This window comes from Sus scrofa, chromosome 9 (genome assembly GCF_000003025.6).
Source record: "Sus scrofa isolate TJ Tabasco breed Duroc chromosome 9, Sscrofa11.1, whole genome shotgun sequence".
NCBI lineage: Eukaryota > Metazoa > Chordata > Mammalia > Artiodactyla > Suidae > Sus > Sus scrofa.
In genome coordinates, this window is record NC_010451.4 from 54,711,519 (window position 1) to 54,731,209 (window position 19,691).

Here is a 19,691-nt window from a genome sequence, read left to right on the forward strand (position 1 = left end):
TTGCATGGTATTTCATTTGGCTTTTTTACGTCTTCCTATACTTAATATTTTTTTCCCTCGTTTTCTATACTTTTATTCTTTTTTAAAAATGGAATAATTTATTCTTTTATTTCTCTGATAATTATTCTGGGAAATTTTTTGGGTTGGTATAATGTTTTTGTTCCATGTCTCATATCTCTTACCTTCAAATTTATATTTTCTACAGTTTCTGACTTGTTTATTTTGCTCTTTTTTAACTTTTATAAAATGTATTTATTTATTTTTTGGCCACACCCATGGCATGCAGAAGTTCCTGGGCCAGGGATCAAATCTGTGCTACAGCAATGACAACACCCAATCCTTAACCTGTTGAACCACCAGGGAACTCCCTCCTTTTTTTTTCTCAGAATCTTTTGTCGACTAACTAATGACTCTTTGTCAGTGGATGGGTGGATAAATGGATAGATAGATAGATACATAGATATTTATGAATGACACACTAAAATGTAAATTAGAAACAAGATATAGGGACATGTCTTGCGGCATTGTGAGTGTCACTGTAGAACGGTAACAGTGTACATTTTTTTTAATCAAAGACTCTCATATATCAGTCTCTATAACTTATTTCTTAAATATTTTCTTTTTTCTTGAAAATATCTTCTTGCTTCTCTTGCCCAGAGAAGCAGGATGGACACACTTCATGATAAGTATTCTGGAATAGGTTGAGGGAAGGGCCTGGCTTTATCTCCATTTAGAATATAATTTTAATGTAATTTTTTCTTCTTTACAGAAGCCCACAACTGTGTTTTGTGTTTATTGTCCTTAGACCCCTAATAATTCTGCTTTAATTGGTCTCCATAAATACTTTCCAACTCCTATATGATTAATAAAAGGAGTAGTTGTCTCTTTGCTGTGTGCAGGTAGGAACACGGCAGTTTTGGAGAACCTTCTGTAGATTTTAAGTCCCTTTCTACCTCTACATTGTTTCACTTCTGCTTTCCTTGATAAATGATGCCTCTAATTCTTGATCCGTGTAGAGTTCTAGAGCAAATCAGTTCGCTATTGTTAGTATATGTCTTTGCAGGCACTTAGGTTTGATCTTTCTCCGCTGTCCTAAGTTATTTGTTATTCTTCCACCTGGGCAGAATATAGTAAAAGGAAGGGCAAGAAATTCTAAACATTTGGAACAAAGGTCCTTAGAGATACTGCTTTCCTATAATTTAACTGGAGCAAGGCTCATTTAAGCTGATAATGCTACACCGACTCTAGCCCCTCAGATGCCACATGGCTGGTCTTTCTAGTTCATTCCTGACTCTTCCCCAGCTTTCTCAGTCTATCTTCTGTCGAGTTCTGGGTAGTGGATTTTGTGCTTTGTGTGTCTGTGTGTGTGTGTGTGGTGTGTGTTTTGTCTTTTCTAGGGCCGCACCTGTGGCATATGGAGGTTCCCAGGCCAGGGATCTAAGCACAGCTGTAGCTGCTGGCCTATACCAGAGCCACAGCAATGCGGGATCTGAGCAGTATCTACAACCTACACCACAGCTCACGGCAATGCCAGATCCTTAACCCACTGAGCAAGGCCAGAGATCAAACCTGCAACTTCATCGTTCCTAGTCAGAATCATTAACCACTGAGCCATGATGAGAACTCCTGGACTTTGTTCTTGAGTAAAGACTCAAGCCAAGTAATGGGTAGAGGTGGACTTGAGGTTACCCTTCCATTTCAGGCAGTAAGAGAACCCTCAAAGATCAGAGACTCTATGAACACAAACCTACACATACCAAAACTAACTGTATTATTAATCATGACCAGTAGGACTTGTACGTGGTATCTACTAATTTACGACACTAAATATAATAAAAGGTAAGATTATCATTCTTAAAAATTACTTTATATATTCAAACTGCATTTCTCCACTTAGGCCAAGTTAGAGAATTTCTTCAACAGTCATGAATATTTATTGGGCACTTTCCATGTGGTGGGCACTGGACACATAAAGGAGAAAAAAAAAAAAAGCATGATTCTTGTCATCACATTGAGGAACATTAGTGGATTTTTTTTTTTAATGGATTCACCCTTGACATATAGAATTTCCCAGGCTGGAGAATGAATCCTAGCCATAGCGGCAACTTATACCACAGCTGTGGCAATGCAGGATCCTTTAATCCACAGCACTGAGCTGGGGATTGAACCCGCACCTCCCTATTGACCCAAGATGCTGCAGTTGAATTATTAACCCACTGCACCACAACAGGAACTCCTGGTGGATTTTAAATATATAGGTATTTTTATAGAGAGAGAGTGTGATTTGAAACAATATATATTTTCCTAAATTTTCAAACAAAACAAGTGAGAACTCATTTTCCTAAAGAGATGATCCTATTTATTAACCTCATCCATATTCACTGCTCATTTAGCTTTATTTTTATGCTGTGATTTAGAAAGTAACACGGAACATGAGTGATACCTACTTGAATGGTCAAAAATTTCCTTTTTCCTTTTAAATGTCTCTTATTTGTGTTTCATATATTTCTGAGATTGGGAGTGAGAAAGCATTTAATTAAAAGCATTTCTGCAATGAATAATTGTGTTTAAGAAATAAACAGAAAAGAGTGTCTAGTAAGCATAAAATGTTCACCTTATTAGGCTAATTAACTATATAAAATACTGTCCCAAGACAAAAGTCATATTAAATGTGGATATCAACAGTTATATTAGTAATTAATATTCAGAAAATTGGCTAATAGATAAATTAATCAAGAGCGAATGCTAAATGTTCAGGTGTAAATTACATTTAAAGACTCTGGGAGTTCCCATCGTGGCTCATTGGTTGACGAATCCGACTAGGAACCAGGAGGTTGCAGGTTCCATCCTTGGCCTTGCTCAGTGGGTTGAGGATCATGCATTGCCGTGAGCTGTGGTGTAGGTTGCAGACGCTGCTTGGATCCCACGTTGCTGTGGGTCTGGTGTAGGCCGGTGGCTGCAGCTCCGATTGGACCCCTAGCCTGGGAACTCCATATGCTGCGGGAGCGGCCCTGGAAATGGCAGAAAGACCAAAAATATAAAAAATAAAAGACTCTGAAGGGAGGAGGAATGGGAGATACAAGCTTCAAAAGCTACAAAGTTGCAGTTATAAGATAAATAAGTAGTAGGGATATGATGACTATAGTTAACCCTGCTGTATGATGTACGGGAACGTTGTGATATGAGTAAACCCTAAGAATCATTGAAAGGAAAGCATTTTTTTCTTTTATTTTGTCTTTATATTTTTCTATATGAGATGATAGGAGTCAAACCTATCATGGTTTAGCTATATATATATATGCATATATAAATTTTACTATATAAATGCGTATATATATATATATAAATTTCACAACTTATATAAATCAAACCATCATGCTATCCACCTTAAACTTAGATAGCGATGTATGTCAATTATTTCTCAACAAAACTGGGGAAAATCCAAACCCTTAAATTAAAAGTAAATTGCTTTTGACAATATGTATTTATAATTCGTGATTGGCATAACTAATCCTGTCCGCCTCACGGGAACAGTGGCACTCTAGCCTAGAAATGAGGGTTAGGAAGCCTGAGATCAACTTTCTTGTATTAATGCTGAACGGTCACTACTTCATAAAAACAAATACGAATCATATAAATTCTATACGTGTATATCCAAACACATAGGTTACCCTTAGCGGTGCTTCCAGGTGTGCTACAAAATAGCTGAAAGGTCTGATAAATGCTGATTCCTAGGCTTCCCTCCCAAAGGACCCAGTCAGAATCTCTGAGCCTGAGGTCAGGAAATAATGCATTTAGACAATTATTCCAGGTGTTTCTTATGCGTAAGAACATTTGAAAACCACCTGTGGGAAAAGGTATAGGATGGGTGAACTCATCGACAGAATTGTTCTGTTTGCAGAAGTGCAAAAACCCTGAGAAAGTGACACCAGGACATGGCAATCCCGAAAGTGCCTCTGGAAGGTGAACGGTAATCTCTTCCCTATTCAGATCTCATTTCCCTTCTCCACAATGGCTTCTGCTGTAATCATGAACCATTCACAGGGCTGTTCCTTCTGCTATTTGTTTATTTGTCCCCATCAGCTTGATGGATGGAGGAGCAGCTCGGAGGCACAGACACCCATGACCTACTTTGCCCCGCCAGTCTCTGTTGCCTCCGCTTTCCCTGTGGGGTAATCTGCAGTGGACCATTGATTTTGAGTTGGTTTAACCTAGAGATGGCAAATTAGTCTCAATTTAGCCTGCATAATTGTGATCACTACCAATCAGGAAGAGTGTTGTGAAATACACATACATTATCTTGTCCATTCTCCTGTGACATGAATGATTTCAGGTTACCCAGAAACATGAGAAAACGTATTGCTCCTTCCTCACTCTCCACCCACCCACCCCCCTGAAAAACAGCATCCTTGAACTTGAGTGAATTTCCCTCAGAGAACTTTACTTGTCCTACTCTTATTTGTAGCTTTGTTATTGAACATGTGAGTCAGAGCCTTCGGAGGCCATGGGAGCTTTAGGCCGTCATGAGGGTCTCTTTATGCTCCTTCGGCAGACATCCATTCTGAGGAAAGCCAGTTCCTCTCATTTCTAGAGCAAGCCATGTCCATCCTCTTCCCAACACTTCTCTACCTCCCCAGATCGATGCATCACCTGCGTTCATCACATTCCAGCCTCACGGTGTATTTCCTAATGAAATTTTAAAGTGGACAGGCCGTTCTATTGTAGATAAGGAACCAAAATGACATTTTACATTTGTGTGACGCATACCAAAGCTCTTCTGCAGGGCTGACAGAAGGAGGGGCGGGCCCGGATGGCAGGTGATGCTGTTTTGTATATTAACAGAGGCAGAAGTGAGATGAGATGGGTTTCATTCAATTCTAGGCACAGTTCAGAAAAAGCAGCAGGGGACTAGATAAAAGACATGGACTATAGGCATCTAAAAATAAGTTCTCTTTGTCCTTGTAATTGAACTTGCTGAAGAGGCAGTGAGGTATACTCACGAAGAATTTGGACTGTGGTGTCAGATTACCTTGGTTTAAAATTCTTCCTTGAACATTTGCAAGTTGTGGCCTTTGACGTGCCGTTTTATATCTTTGCTCTTTAGCGTCCTCTTCTTGGATATAAGGCAGACCATTATCCCCAATGCAGAAGGTTGTTTTGGAGATTAACTGAGGTAGTGAGTTTCAGCATCTGGCAACTATTAAGTGCTTAACAAGAAATACCAACCATACTTATTAGTGAGAGAGAATTAAAGACATAAAACCTTTATACATTATTTGTTTTGCCTGATTTGGGATTTGGATAATAGTTTCTTTTAAATATAATTAGGCTGAACTATATGAAAATGCTAATATCCAGCCATTCTGACTTTAAAAATAGAGACGTCGGAGTTCCTGTTGTGGTACAACAGAAACGAATCCGACTAGGAACCATGAGGTTGTGGCTTCGATCCCTGGCCTCACTCAGTGGGTTAAGGATCCGGCAGAGCTGTGGTGTAGGTCGAAGATGAGACTTCGATCTGGTGTTGCTATCTATGGCTGTGGCATAGGCCAGCAGCTATAGTTCTGAATCAACCCCTAGTCTGGAAACCTCCATATGCTGCAAGTGTGGCCCTAAAAAAAAAAAAAAAAAAAAAGTGATTAAAAAAAGTAAAAAATGTTTGGAAATTACAAAATTGTATAATGTATAAAGTAAATGACCTCTTTTTATCTCACATATCAACTTCACTTCATAGAAGTAATCACTGTTTTATGCTGTACTGTGTATCAATTCAGGCATTTTCTATTGAGATACTCATCTATCTCAACAAAAAACTGAATACTATTTCTGTGACCTGCTTTTTAAAAATTGAATAGTACTCTTTCAATAGTTTTTATTTCTATGTTAGAATTTATAGGTAGGTGCCATTGTGCCTTCCTTTTTACCTTTTTTGTTTTGAAATTTAAAAAAACTAATTTCAAACTCATAAAAAAATGCAAGAATGGCACAAAAAAATGTCTACATACAATGTATTAGCCAGAAAGTGCTGCTATAACAAAATGCCACCAATAGGTGACGTCAACAGTAAAAATTAATTTTCTCATAGGTTTGGAGACCAGAAGTTCAAGATCAACATGTCAGTAGGTTTGATCTCTTCCGAGTGTTTTCTCCTTGGCTTTAGAATGGCCGCCTTCTCATGATGTCTTCACATAGTCTTTTCTCTACAAAATACCACTCTGGTGTATCTTTATACATTAAACTTTTCTCTTGTTATAAAGGCACCAGTCAGATTGCATAAGGGCCCATTCGTATGACCTCATTTAATCTTTGTGTAAGTGTGTGTGTGTGTGTTCTCATTTTTTAAAATTAAAAAATTTTTTTATTTTTTATTGTATTTTATTGTTGTCTTTTGTCTTTTGTCTTCCTAGGGCCACACCCATGGCATATGGAGGTTCCCAGGCTAGGGGTATAATTGGAGCTGTAGCTGCCAACCTACACAATAGCCACAGCAACACCAGATCTGAGCCACGTCTGCAACCTACACCACAGCTCATGGCAATGCTAGATCCTTAACCCACTGAGCGAGGCCAGGGATGGAAACCACAACCTCATTGTTCTTAGTTGGATTCATTTCCACTGCACCATGATGGGAACTCCCCATTAAAAAAAAAAAAAATTATCATAGTATAATTGATTTACAATGTTGTGATAATTTCTGCCATACAGCAAAATGATTCATCAGATGTGTGTTCATGTATGACCTCATTTAACCTTAACCACCATCTCCAAATTCAGCCACATTCTAAGGTTCTGGAGGTTGGGATTTCAACCCGTGCATTTAGGAGGAGAACAACTGAGCCCCTAATACTTAGCTCACCAGTGTTAATGTACTGCGGCATTTATTTTATTACTCTCTTTATATATACATATTTCTATCATTTTATCTGACCATTGAGAATAGGTCACGGATGTGGGGTCCATATTATCCCTCAGGACTTTAATGTTTATTTCCTAAAAAAACAGGATATGCTTCTAGAAAGCCAGAGTGTACTTTTCAAAATCGGAACATCAATGCTGAGCTAATAATACTGTCTAATTCAAAAGTCCCATTCAAAGTTTGCTATTTGTTCTCCAAATGCTCTTTATAGATTGATAATTCTAGCTATAATCTTGCATAGTATTTAGTTGTCAAATTTCTTTGATGGTCCTCATGTTGGAAAATACTATGTCTTTTGCATGTTTTCAATGACCTTGACATTTCTGAACAGTACAGAGCCATTATTTTGCAGAATGTCTCCCAGTGAAGGTTTCTGTGTAGTTTCTCATGATCAGCTTCTGGTTCTGGAACTTTGGGAGGAATATTACAACATTGATACTGGTTCCTTCTGGCAGAAATTACTCAGTGACAACTCATTACTGGTGATTTTATGTTTGATCACATGTTCAAGATGGTGTCTGCAAAGGTTTTTTTGCTCTAATGTTAATTAGTAAGTATATTTATTTATCAGCTAATAACACTTGACATTTTACAGTGTGGTAGGTTTTCCTTTCTCGTTTGTTTGTTTACTTATGTCACTGTAGGCTCATGTGTTCTTACTGTATTCAGTAGGTTGTGATCTGTTTCAATAACTTTTTTGATGCTTAAATTATCTTGTATTTGACCTTTCAGTAAGTTCTAACACCCTTTAAACACGTCTACTTTATTCTTTGGGGCAAGTGGATTGTTGCTTATCTCACTGCCTGAAGAGAAGGAAGGAAAAAAGAAGAAATGTACCCCACATATGTCTTATCATGGGATCTTTGTAATTAATCTTTTTCTGATCCAGAGCCCAGTCATGCTCCCCATACCTGCCCTTGCAGATCTTGGAGCATCCCTGGAGCTCTGCCTGGAAGAAGAATTTTCACCTCTGCAGCCATCTGTTTATATTTTTTACTGAGATTCCTTCTCTCCACTCCCATTTTGTCCTGCATGGGAATCTTTTCACCTTCATCTTTTAAAAATATGTCTGGTTTTCTCCTGAGGATGTTCTCTACCCGGCCTTTTATTGAAAAGAAAAAAAGCTACTTTTGAAACATGGTTCTTATTAGGATTGGTATACAATATTGCATCATAACTTTTTATTTACATAGCATGTTGTACAGTTCACAAGGGGAAATCTTTGCATCTGTCTATATATTCTGATGAGGGAAGAATAAGAATTATTATCAATATTTTTTAAAAATAAGGCTTTTTGAGTTCAAATGAATTTATTATATTTCCAGATTAGAAAATTAGCAGATGATGCCGCCAGGGGAAAATATCCATAGCTTCTGATCTTTATTTTTTATTTATTTATTTTTTTCTGTGGCAAGAAGCCCAAGCACCGAATAGGCCTTTAGGCTGTCCTTTTATTAACCAAGAAACATTAAGTCCACGTGCCCACGAACCCGTTCCCAGTTAAAGATTAAACAGATACAATCACGCAGGTCATAAACCGCATAGCCTGGGACAATTGTAAGCAGGGAGGGCTCTGTTTCCTATCAAGCAGAGCATTCTCTGCAAGAGGCTTGACAGCATTCCATCACGCCTCTTATTCTACTCTAAACTATAGGTGGCATTCCACCAAGACTTATGTAATTATAAGGAGGACTATGCTTACATATCTTCTGATCTTCACCTCGCTGGGCTTCAGTGTCTTTAGTTATTGGGAGGTAAGATCCCATCCTGCAGATGTTGTGACTGAATGAGTTTTTGGCCAGCTATTTTCCACCTTTGTTAGACATGGCTACCCTCGTTTTTCATAAAGAAAGTCAGGATTATTAACTCTCCTTGGTGAGACATACAAATTGTCACCAAATAGCATGTGCTTGTTGTGGAATGATGCAACTTCATATTTTGAGCATGAAACTTCAAATCAAGATTTTGTAAGAATAAAATGACCCATGGTCAATGATCTCTTTTGTCATTTTCTCTATAGGAGGAAAGATGATAGAAATATCTGTATGCTTCCTGAGAATGGCCTTGGCACATGCTAATATTTGTAAAGTGCTTCAAAGAAACAAAGGGCTGACTTAATGGTAGGAAAGATTGGGTAACTACGAAAAGTACTCTACTGTGATAGCAATATTCTCCTAAATGACAAGTCAGAGAGGGGGTTCGTCAGGCTCTGCATCCTGGCTCGAATATTAAAGAACTGAAATTGTCCTGTGATCAAATGGTTGCAGTCCCAACCAAAGGCAATGAGAGTTCAGCCTGAACCAGCGGAGATCAGTTAGAAGGTTCACAATCATGTATTCCAACAACACAAGCAGAACGCAATTAAGTACTTTTTTAATATTGAAAACAATTTTATCTAATAGGAAAAAGCCACACTGGTGTGGCTGGACTTTGGGTATTAAAAATATTGTCCAAGTTTAAATGATGTTGTTTATTATCAGTGATGATTCCACTGGTGCATCTGGGAAGGGGGAGATGAAAGTGGTTTTTATCTCATTAGCATGTCTTCACTGGTAACTGTTTGTAACATTAGTTCCCTTTGATCTTCCTTTTGATTATAGCGTGCAAAGCTGATATAATCTGTTATTATTTCCATTAATAACTAAGTATCTCTTGTGGTTGACAAGGCAATTTGTTATTATCAGGCTGCCTTTGTGCAGAGCAAAGAGGTTTACACCCACTCCCCCACCCAGCCTGTGTAAAACAACAGGCGTTTATCTGCTCTCAACAGCCTGGAGATGCTGTCCCCTTTAACCCGGCTCTGTGAATGCTGCTGGACAAAGACAGGAATTACCTTGACAGTGAGATGGAGAATTGGGGCGGGAGATCCTAATCTGGACACAGGTTCTATCTCAGAGGCTTCAGAAAATTGGGCGATCTAACCCCAAGCACATTCTACTGACCCTGGTTTGTCTTCTTGAGGATTACGTTGGACAAGAGAAGAGGGGAGCGGTTAAGGACAGGAGGGAGCTAGCGGTAGTGAAGCTAAAGTTTCTTTTGCAGCAAGCAAAGTGTATTTTCATTGTCATATCCTCAGTATTTCAGGCTTCCAAAATTTGAGTTTTGGCAGATGACGAAGGGGAAAGATTTGCAACTCACGAGGCTTTATTGTCAAGTTTCTATATTCGTCGTGAATTCATGGGTGTCTGCCATCCTCATATCCAGAGACTGTGAGATATTTGACAAACTTTGACACATACAAGCATAATTTTCTTCCACTTCCAACGTGACTCCACCTCCAAGAATAACACAGTGGTTGATTCATTAAGAGAGAAAAGAGAGTGGAGTTGAGTTCAAGATATGACGACTTCATGTCTGAAGTACAAGGGGAGGATTGCAAGACACAAACTTTATCTAGGGGATGGAATTGACACCTTGAGTCTGACATATACTAGCAGAAGTTTCACTTTCTGGTAAATCTACTGGTTTGCAGGGCCGATTATATTCTTGGAAGCCTCACCTGTCCTGTGATTTTAACCCAGCTGCCTCCATCAACAGCACAAAAAATGTGAGGGAGCCATTTAAAGCGGCAAAGTCAGTTGGAGGCAGCTGTTGACAACTATGACATTCCCTAGGGCAAATTTCCTGTGTGTGTTTACGTTCTGCTGCATAAATAGACATCGAATGATCTTTGCGTGTGGTCAAGAAAAGCCATGTGCCACTGTACATTTGGCTCTGTGAGAAAGAAGAGCAAGCAGAGACTGAATTAGGTAAATCAGAGGGTCCTGTCAGATCCTTTGGGGCCACTGTTGCCTTCTTAGATGGTTAAGGTGCTTGTGGATGCTCTTTGGACTTACTGGTTGGACTTACTGGTTACAGTGATAAATGCAATTTCAGCAATTTTTAAAACTTGATTTCATGAGTTTTTTTTTATTATAATTGATTTATAATGTTCTGTCAATTTCTATATATATATATATGTATATATATATATATATACACATATACACGTTCTTTTTCTCACATTATCCTCCATCATGTTCTATCACAAGTGATTATAGTTCCCTATGCTATACAGCAGGATCCATCCCTTTGCCCATCCACTCCAAATACACCAGTTTTCATCTACTAACCCCAGACTCCCAATCCATCCCTCTCCCCCACCACCCTCGCCAACACATATCTGTCCTCCATGTCCACCATCTTTTCTGTTCTGTAGATGGATCATTTGTGCCATATTTTATTTTATTTTTTTAATTAATTAATTTATTTTATTTTTTGTCTTTTTGCCTTTTCTTGAGCCGCTCCCACGGCATATGGAGGTTCCCAGGCTAGGGGTTGAATCAGAGCTGTAGCCGCTGGCCTACACCAGAGCCACAGCAATGCGGGATCCGAGCCGAGTCTGCAACCTACACCACAGCTCACAGCAACGCCGGATCATTAACCCACTGAGCAAGGGCAGGGACCGAACCCGCAACCTCATGGTTCCTAGTCGGATTCGTTAACCACTGTGCCACAACAGGAACTCCAATTTGTGCCATATTTTAGACTCCACATATAAGTGATATCATATGGCATCTTTCTATTTCTGACTTACTTCACTCAGTGTAAGAGTCTCTAGTTCCGGGAGTTCCCGTCATGGCTCAGTGGTTAACGAATCCGACTAGGAACCATGAGGTTGCGGGTTTGATCCCTGGCCTTACTCAGTGGGTTAAGGATCTGGCATTGCCTGAACTGTGGTGTAGGTCGCAGATGTGGCTCGGATCTGGTGTTGCTGTGGCTCTGGTGTAGCCCTCTGGCTACTGCTCCGATTCGACCCCTAGCCTGGGAACCTCCATATGCCGTGGGAAGCAGCCCTGGAAAGGGCAAAAAGACAAAAAAAAAAAAAGAGAGAAAAAAAAAAGAGTCTCTAGTTCCATCCACTTTGCTGCAAATGGCATTATTTCGTCCTTTTTTTGGCGTAGTATTCCATTGCATATATGTACCATGTCTTCCTAATCCATTCATCTATCAGTGGGCATTTAGGAATTTCCATGTCTTGGCCATGTGAATAGTGCTGTGATGAATACACAGGTGCATGTATCTTTTCAAATTGTAGTTTTGTCTGGATATGTGCCCAGGAGTGGGATTGCTAGGGCATATGGTAGTTCTATATTTAGTTTTCTGAAGTATTTCCACAGTCTTTTCCATAGGGGTTGTACCAGTTTACTTTCCCACCAACAGTGAAGGAGGGTTCCCTTTTCTCCACATTCTCTCCAGCATTTGTTGTTTGTTGACTTGCAATTCTTGACCCCACAGATTCCAGTTCATTAACGGATCCATCCAGTTGATAGTGGATTCCCTGGGCTTGGTTAGACCAAGTTAAACTCCCTTCCCGCTATGGACTGGCACAGGGAGAGGCCCTTTTAACTAGAATGGTTGGCTGCTTAGATGGTACCTGGCCGTGCTGAGACCTGTTCACTCATGTCCATCTTTGTTATAACCAAGGAGTGGAAATCACCTGCCTTCCTCTTAATGTCCCACTAAGGACTTTCACTGAGCTAGGAGCTTTGCACATGTCTTCTGTCTTCGAGAGGACTCTTATGCTCTTGCTATTTTACAATAAGCAAGAAGGCAGACATTTCAGGACTCAGAATCAAGACCAAAGTGTTCTCCTTGGGGTCCTTTGTTATCTACACAAAATAGAATTAAACCATATTTAGGTTTTTAACCACTCTGCCTGTGAGATTTATTCTTTTTCAGATATCCAATCTGCAACAGCTTGGATACACCACTCACTTTTGAGCCAAGAAGGGGGTGGGGCACAGAATTTTGTCCATGTTAGGGGACAGCTCCCCCCTGATGTAGACTGACCTCTGTTAGTCTCTGACTGGATACAGAAATGATGGGCAGGCTCCAGATCGCCATCCTGACCCCCTTCCCTTTATCTCAAGGAAGTCAGCTGACTCTCTGGTTAATAGGCAGCAACGTTAAACAGAGCAGGGGCTGCATATTCCATTTGTTATAAAGTGTGGAATTTATCTTCTGGGAAAGGTGCAAACAGTTCTCAGTGTGACTCACTTTAATAGAATCAAAATCAGTCATGATTTGTTAATTTCATCTTTTCCTTCACAAGAAAGGAAAAATCATTAATTGTGTGGGGTTGGCAGAGACCAGTTTGAACATTTGGCTAATGTTCTTCCAGAATCCAGCCCTAGGAAGTAAATGCCATCACTCTAACTTTAAAAATAAAGGAACTGGAATTCCCGTCGTGGCTCAGCTGTAAAGAATCTGACTAGTATCCTGAAGATGCCAGTTCCACCCCTGGCCTCGCTCAGGGGGTTAAGGATCTTACATTGCCTGTGAGCTGTGGTGTGGGTCACAGATGTGGCTTTTATCCTGTATTCCTATGGCTGTAGCATAGGTTGGCCACTGCAGCCCCGATTCGACCCCTAGCCTGGGAACTTCCGTATGCTGCATGTGTGGTCCTAAAAAGCAAAAAAGGAAAATGAAAGAAAAAAATAAAGGAATCTTGTTCAGAGAAACTAACTTCCCCCAAATTAGACCATTTCTAAGTAGAAGCTCCTTTTGAAACCAAAGTTAAGATTCTTCATACTAGCACGTTAAGTTTCCCCCTATTAATTTCTTTTTGAAAGAGGAGAAGAAAAAGCTATAAAATTTGGAGTGAATTAGGCTCAGGGTGATTTTTGGAGTAATGGGCTTTTTGACAGGAAATATCTAACTTTTATTGGGTTGAATCATAGCCTCTGCAGGAGGTATCAGAGCGACTGTGCAAAACCGAGGCTAATTATTAGATGTAATTTTGTTGAGCTGCTATTATTATAACTACATGTTAGAGAATGGTATTTAAAATCTGTATCAGTATGTAATTTGTGTAAATTGATTGATAAGACTTTATTGTTTATCCATATAAAAACACTCATTTTTTGTTTTGACAAAGCACCCTTCCTTTCGTCTTTAGAAACCTGATGAATATAGGCTCTTAGAAACTATCGCCTCTTGGAAATGCTTAAATGTGAGCTCCCCGGCTTCATTTTTATCACGCCCCACTCATGGATAGCTTGAGGGAGCAGGCTGACTGCTCTTGAAATGCCCTATGTACAGTCTGAGCTGACCGCATTGAACTTGGAGTCAGATATAGGTTTGAAAAAATGACCTTGGACAACTCATACACCCTCTTAAAGTTCCGGTTTCCTCAGAAACCAAAGGCTTCTGTAAGGCTTAAATGGCAAATATACATAAAAGAGCCTCACAACACACCCCATAAATCATATGTGCCCAATAATTGTTAGTTGAATCTGAATCTATTTGCAAAGCAAAAATTAGGTTCTGTGCATATTTTTTTGTAACCGATTAGGAAAGCTTTTTTGGCTTTCCTTTGCTCAGCAACCAGATTACACTGGTTAGAGTACAACTGCCTTGAGGTTTAAGAAAAGCACAAAAGCCTCATGCATTTATGTGACAGCCCAGTACTGCAAGGACAGATGTGAAATCGTAAAACACTAAAGAATAATGTATTCTGGCCAAGCTAGACCTATATAGCCTTCCAGGAGCTCCTGTTATTAGCCAGGCTTGTCAAGAACTAATCACCAGCTTTCAAGTTTTGTAAAGCTACTCTGAAGGTTTACTTTAACCTTACTATACACAAAAATGTTTGTATTGCTACCCACTGATAAGAAAACTATTAGCATTCATTAAGTACAGCCATAAATCTCTCCCTCTTGGAGGAGCAATAATGCAGCCTTCCAGCTGCCACAATGAACACAGTGTTTAATCTCTCCTTGGGAAAGTGTCCTAACTTTAGACCCTTACTAGAGTTAGACACTCTGGGAAGAGCGTGGCATTCTGGGAATGAGACTGATGACAAAGGATTTATACTCTTGCTTGATTTTAAATCCAGAGAGCCTCCAAGTTATAAGGAAAGCCAGAGCTTTAATTCTAATAAGAAAAGAAAAGGACAAATGATTCAGGAAGGTGGACTGTTAACATGTACTGAAGACCTGAGGACATGGAGCAAATGACACACTCTGTGGAAGGGCCTTTTTCTTGACAGCTCAGTTTCTCCTCATAACTACCCCCAAGTAATTGCCCTACCAGTGTGACAGAGGAGAAAAGGGAGAGTCGGAGAGATTGATTTCACTATCCAAGAGCACAGACAGAATATAGCATAGGCCGAGTGAGATTTGAATTCAGTCATCTTCGTCTCTAGAGCCCAGAGCCCTTTATGCTGCTAGATGCTTCCCCTGAGGGCAGCACCTTACTTCTTCTTAAAAATCAGACATCTCTGGGTGAGAAGAAGGGTATGACTTCTATGGTAAAACGTGTGGGGTTGGGACCTCATTTCTATTTTAGAGAACGTTTGTAGCATATAATGCAAAGCCTTCATAGCCTCACTTTGCAGAGAGACTGTCTTGGGAGTGTTCACTGAAAAACAATATCCCTTAAAAAAGAAACAGATATTATTATTATTGTCTTTTTAGGGCCGCACCCATGGCATATGGAAGTTCCCAGGCTAGGGGTCAAATAGGAGCTACAGCTGCCAGCCTGCGCCACAGCCACAGCAATGCCGGATTCAGATTCAAGCTGCATCTGTGACCTATGCCGCAGCTTGTGGCAATGCCAGATCCTTAACCCACTGAGCGAGGCCAGGCATCAAACCTGTATCCTCAAGGATCCTAGTCAGTTTCTTAACCCTTTCAGCCACAGTGGGAACTCCCCATGTGGATATTTCTATCATCTTTCCTCCTATAGAAAAAATGACAGAAGTGATCACCGACCATGGGTCATTTTATTCTTACAAAATCTTGATTTGAAGTTTCATGTTCAAAATATTGAAACTGCATCATTTCACAACAAACACATGCTATTTGGGTGACCATTTGTATGCCTTACCAAGAAGATTTAATAATAGTGACTTTCTTTAACAAAAACAAGGGTGGAGTTCCCGTTGTGGCACAGTGGTTAACGAATCCGACTAGGAACCATGAGGTTGCGGGTTCGATCCCTGCCCTTGCTCAGTGGGTTAAGGATCCGGCGTTGCTGTGAGCTGTGGTGTAGGTTGCAGACGCGGCTCCGATCCTGCGTTGCTGTGGCTCTGGCGTAGGACAGTGGCTGCAGCTCCGATTCGCCCCCTAGCCTGGGAACCTCCATATGCCGCGGGAGTGGCCCAAGAAATAGCAAAAAGACAAAAAGACAAAAAAAAAAAAAACAAGGGTAAGAATGCCTAACAAAGGTGGGAAATAGCTGGCTAAGAACTCATTTGGCTATAAAAGCTCCAGTTTGGGATCATATACTGACTTTATCTCCTAATAGACAGACACTGGAGCCCAGAGAGGTCAAGATCAAAAGCCACGGATATTTGCCCCTGGCTGCATCATTCGCTGATTTTCTAATTTGGAAACACAATAAATTTACTCTGAAATACACTTCCTCTCTGACCTCTGCCTTCTACTTCCAAGTGCCCCGAGTGGAAAACACCCAGTGTCCCATGTGATCTGTTACAGCTGCACAGCTGAGCCAGGGAGCATCAGAACCAGTAGTCCATGGACAAGGAGAGGTTTCTTTCTTTCTCTATGGACCAGAAAAAACAATGCCATCTGATGCTGGGCTAAACTTTCAAGACTTAGGTAGGTGAATTGTCTCCTTGTCTTTCTCCTCCATAAGTTTCTTCTTCGGAAATCTAGATTTCCAACATATTAGAACCCCTGAGTTTCTGCAGCAGCTGTCAGTGAATGATTTTCACTACCAAGGAGACCTGAAAGAAAAGAAAAACCAACTCTTCCAGCTTTGAAATCATAACCTCCCCATACACTGGCGGGTAAGTTTCACCCCCATGATGATCTTCTGTAGGAACTTTCCACCTTGGGAGGAGAGCTAATATTGAGGTGATATATCATACCGGGATTGTTGAGCCTCAGAAAGTGCTGCTTTATTTCTTCTGGAACAATTGAAGGTCACCTTAAACGTAATCTTCAGAGTCTAGAAGAGCATAGTGTTCAAAAAAAAAGGTGGGGGGGGGGAATGCTTTGCCTTTTGGTGTAGCTCAGGGAAAGCAAAAACAGTAAAAAGAAGCAGATAAAATGGTTTGATAGGTCAGAAAGTTCCACAGAAATGGTCACCTTCTAAACTTACTGATACATCACATTAGACAATAAAGATCATCTCAAAGGTAGAGAGAGGGTGGAGCAGAGATTGGAGCTGTCATCTAAGCTGAATGATGATCCAGCCCATGGTGAGGCGGGATCTATCAGCATAGTTTTGGCGAATGGCAGTCTGTCCCTGTTTGAGTCAATTCATATATATATAATATATATAATTTTTTTTTTTTTTTGCTATTTGTTTTTTGCTATTTATGGCCACCATTGCAGCATATGACATTCCCGGGCTAGGGGCCTACACCACAGCCACAGCAATGCAGGATCCAAGCTGTGCCTGTAACCTACACCACAGCTCACAGCAATGCTGGATCCTTAACCCCCTGAGCAAGGCCAGGGATCCAACCCGCATCCCATGGATACTAGTCAGTTTCTTTATGGCTGAGCCACAATAGGAACTTCAATTCATAAATGTTATACTGAAATATCAGCTTTAAAGAAGCTTTGTGTGTGATTGCTAGAGTTGGTTGCACATTTTATTTAAGCTTTACATGTTTAGCTTGAATTCCCTTTCTCAAGCCTACAATTCTGTGTGAAATAGAAAAGGAAATGGGAACACCCCAGTTAAAAGGAATTGTTCTTATAATTATTTCATTACTTCTGCATTTTACATGTCTCTAACTTGGCCATGAGTCATATTTTTTTACATTTTCACTCCCCTAAGGAAGAACTAATAGAGGTATTTGTGCACTATAAGGAGAAAATGGGAGGGGAGGGGTAAAAATTTCTCTTCAAAAGAATTGAAAATAAAATCTGTGTGATATTATCATGCTTAATAAACTAAGGAAATGGTATTTTAGTCTCAGTAGGAGTTTAACCGTTTGCATGTGTTTTCAGTTCCCTTAAGACACTTAGAAAAATAAAGAAGTAAAAGATTATTAGTTTCCTCTCCAGGAGAGAGCTGGACGGATTCCACATTTGAGAATGAGAGAACTCTGAAAGGTCAATGATTGGAAAGGGGCCAGAACCAGGTTTATGCTACTTTTCAGGTCTGACACTGGGTCCAGGGAGGGCCTTTCTATTCTGTGGCTTATATCCCTGCTTCTTTATTGATATGATATGAAACACATCGTGGAAAAAGTAAAACACTCAGACGCTTCCTGTGCCCTGAGATTTTGTGAGCATTCTTCACCTTTGGGAATGGCCATGCTGTCACAAACCGAGATAAAAACATTTCTCCTATGAATTTATTTATTTATTTTTGTTGTTGTTGTTGTCGTTTTGCTTTTTAGGGCCACACCCACAGCCTATGGAATTTCCCAGGCTAGGGGTTGTGCCTACACCACAACTACATCAGCCCAGCATCCTACACCACATCTGCTACCTGCACCACAGCTCACGGCAACACCTGATCCTTAACCCACTGATCAAGGCCAGGGATCAAACCCACATCCTCATGGATACTAGTTGGGTTCATTATCTGCTGAGCCACAAAGGGAACTCGCTCTTCTCTGAATTTATACAAGTAAAGAAAGATTTTTGTTGAGATGTTGATGGGCTGGAAGAATAGAGGAGTGATGTTTTCAACAGGAGGCAGAGATTTTTCCCATTGCCTGAGCTTACGCCAAACTAGGAACATCATAGATTAGAGAAGCAGCCCCATGGAGTGCTAGGAATTGTTCCTAATAGAATCAGGCTATGAGTTGCTATTCACCAAGCACAGCAGTCCTCTGACGTGGTGTGCTCCGTCCTCCACATGGCTCCAATTGTTGTTTTATTTTTGTTTTGTTAATCCAATTAGTTATAAATTCTGAATATCATCTTATTTATGCATTTGCACATAGAACAGAGGAACTCTGTATAGTCGAACATTGATTTGTTTGTGTTCATTCACAAGCGTGCTTAGATTTATCCGTGGGTTATTCTAGAATCTACTGGTAGATTTTCCTTATTTTTACTCAGTTAATCTCACGTATAAATGATAACTGAAGTTGAAGGAAAAACTCTATCCCTTGAGTACTTTCTCATAGTTGCTGCATAATTAAAAGTGGCAAATGAGCTCTGTGAATCAATATGGTGATAAAAATAAGAGAAAAAATAAGTTCCATTTTTTCCCCAACCTCCTTTTACTCTGCCCCCAAATTTTACTGCAAGCTTTAAAATTAGTATTAAAAATTATTGAAGGAACATGAGAAAAATTATGTGCTATGGTCTCTTTTCCTTTGTATCAAAGTCATAAAACCTATACTTCAACTTATGGTCATTCAGAGATATTTACTCAGTTGCCTCAGTTTACTTGGTACAAAATATACCCAGCCTGCCATCCTAATAAACCTATATATTTGCTATTGTTGTTTTTCTTTTCCTTTTAAAACAGTTTTGGGAAGTATGATTGATATATAGAAATTACCCAATCCTAAAATGTACAAATTGATAGGTTGAAACATATACATATACCCTCAAAATCATCAGCATTTTCAAGCTAAAGAACTATCTATTGCTCCCGAAAATTTCCTTGAGCCCTTGGTAATCTTTCTTTCCTGCCCTCTGCTTAACCTCTAATCTCCAGACAATTACTGATGTGCTTGCTATTTGTTACTATAGATTGGTCTACATTTTCTATTATTTTACAGAATGGAGTGACACAGTGTATGCTCCCCTTCATTCTTTGTTTCACTGCAGAGTAATTAATATTATATGGT

At 39.9% G+C, this 19,691-nt stretch overlaps 1 long non-coding RNA gene across 1 annotated transcript in view; it reads left to right on the forward strand.

Moving 5' to 3' along the window:
* The window catches only part of LOC110255456, a 63,976-nt gene continuing 60,706 nt past the window's right edge, over window positions 16,422-19,691 (forward strand). Inside the window, exon 1 of the long non-coding RNA XR_002335728.1 lies at window positions 16,422-16,521. This is a non-coding gene — a long non-coding RNA (uncharacterized LOC110255456). The remainder of the gene's footprint in view (window positions 16,522-19,691) is intronic.